The sequence below is a fragment of the Montipora capricornis genome, chromosome 9 (assembly GCF_036669925.1).
Source record: "Montipora capricornis isolate CH-2021 chromosome 9, ASM3666992v2, whole genome shotgun sequence".
Lineage (NCBI taxonomy): Eukaryota > Metazoa > Cnidaria > Anthozoa > Scleractinia > Acroporidae > Montipora > Montipora capricornis.
The window spans coordinates 7730271-7732770 of NC_090891.1; the positions used below are offsets into that span (position 1 = coordinate 7730271).

General features: G+C 38.2%; 1 protein-coding gene across 2 annotated transcripts in view; it reads left to right on the forward strand.

The window, feature by feature from the left end:
- Window positions 1–2500, forward strand: part of LOC138015413 (pancreatic lipase-related protein 2-like) — a 12093-nt gene that overhangs the window by 1834 nt on the left and 7759 nt on the right. The gene's annotated exons all lie outside the window — the stretch shown is intronic.

Below are 2500 nucleotides of genomic sequence, written 5' to 3' on the forward strand. Positions count from 1 at the left end.
AAGCAGAAAGCAACGTGACACACGCTAACACTAATCCGGTTTCACTGGCGACAAATGTCTGATTGGTCGACGCCTTGCCATGTGACTTCAATACATCAAATTACACATGGCTGCCATCGGGTAGATTAAAATCAGATCTCCTTCGATAAAAAATACCCTTTTTCGGGCCAATAAAACCGATGAATGTTTTGACTGCATAGTGCGTTTCTATGCCAGCGAGATTCTCATTTGAGTCAACGGTGCTACCAGGGAAATATCTTAGGAAATTTTAAGGTCAACGCCGGTGAGTCTCGGTTGCTGTGACAGTGTTTGAGTGGAAATTCGTTCTTGGAGCTTGGCCGGCTAATGGATTAACATCTTGGTTTGAATTCGTGTGTTGAAATATTTTAAAAATGGAGCAAAAAAGACACCAATAAATTTCCAAACGGTTTTCTCTTCCGATTAAATAGTTACATACTGTTTTCGCGTGGGTCCGCATCCAAAAGAAATTGCGAAGATTTCTGCTGTGTTTTCTAACTTGTTAAAATTGCCATTCAAGAGATCCATAGAGGCAAATATATTCAGACTGACGAGAAAAAGCAATGCAAGAGGTCTCTGAAAATTTAGAAATGTATTTCAGTTGTTCAAAAATAATTCTAAAGTGAATTTAGCAGCAATATTAACCGATATCATACTTAACATGTCATTGCACCTCATGTTGGGTACACTAGAAGGAAACCTTTTAGTTGCAATTACATTTTGCCATAGTCATTCCAAGCAAAATGAAAATTGTTTGCTTTTCTCCAATATATAGCCAAAGCAACAATATTCAAAGTTGAAAATTTTATTCAGGAATCCCACTTGCAACCAGGGAGGTTTTTACTGAATTAAAATACTACTACAGCTAATGATACGCTTTCATAACGTTGTAGTGGGTTCATTCCCGACCTATTCTAAAGTTTTAGAATCCACGTCAAATTGAACGTATTTCCTTTAATCGAGAAAAATCCGTGGAAAGGACGCCTTGCCTGAGAGTCTTTCTTCACTTAAAAAATATTCTGAATCGTCAGGAAACGGTGGAACCGTTGGTTCTCTTGGATTTTCCCGACATATATAAAATATATCGTCAGAATCCTTCGTAATTGTGTTACTGGAACACGGAGAGTGCTTTTTTGCATCGCTATTTTAAGGGCTGGCGGCAAGGTACATCTTCCTATTTTATACCGTTCCTTTAATTATTAACAGGCTTAACGCCCTTAGATGATGACATGATTCCGTGAAATCTCACGCCTCAAACGATTTGAGATGATAGATCAAAGGAATACAATGGGAATGAAATGTTGCAAGGAACTGGGCATCCAGCTGAGAAAGCAGAGTTTACTCCGGCTTCTCAGCTGGATGCCCCATCTGTTTTTTGGTTGCTACGATCGTGCGGCTCGTTATGGCATGATTCGCCCCAGCAATTTACATGAAATTTACAAACAGAAATACTGTAAATTTCTTAAAATATGTCCATGTTATTTACATGTTTTGTTCAAATGTGACTCTTCCAAAGGATTCTGTGAATTCCAATTTCCAATAAATTTACGGAATCAACAAAAGATGTAAATATCATGTAAATTTTATTTACGAAACAAAAACATATTAAATATATTTTACAAAACATGTAAATTGTAATTTACAATTTGTGAATTTAGATTTACATACGCCTGTAAATTTTCAACGTTTCCAATGGAACTTGCGATACGGCACCCTGCTAGCAGAGCCTTTTTTGCTTGCTCGATTTTGGCGTTCTCGAGAAAGACTCTGAATGAATATTGAATATGCACTTCATGTTGCCTGGATAAAGTCTCGAACCCAAGCCTAATATGCCAGATCTCGCCGCCATCTTGGTTTTTCACGGTACGGCGGGCTCAATTATAACCATCGGTTTTATCACAAAAGAAAAATCTATCCAACGGATCAATCTCTATCCAGTGGATAGTGCAATTAGTTTCCCCAATGCTTATCCGCTGTGTAGTGATGCATCTGTTGCATAGCGATATCCAACGTTTGAACAACCAGGCCCAGGACTCCATATTCAACTTGTCCAATTAGGAAAAAAAATTCAATTACTTACTTAAATAAGATTTGGCTTCAGTCAACTTTGGAGCTCATCTGAAGTTTTTTGTTTAATTTTTTTTGTAATTGGGCAAGAGAGAGACTGTTAGGGATATATACATAAGACATACAAAAAATGCAAGGCATCTTTATATGTATGTTAATAAAGCATATTATATGTTTTAACCCTTGTCACCTCAACATTAGGTTGATCATTTTCCCTTGACTCGCCTTAACTCACAGACTCGCAACTGGTAGGCAAGCTCAATTTTTCCTTACCTCGCCTTAACTCGCATTAGCTCGCACAATCTCGCGGCGATTTAAGGTCCCAGAGTAGGCCTAGCCTTTTGCAACAAACGATGAGATGGTACAAAATCCGCCATGCTGGAGGGCAAGCTCATTATTATTCCCCCACTGGGAC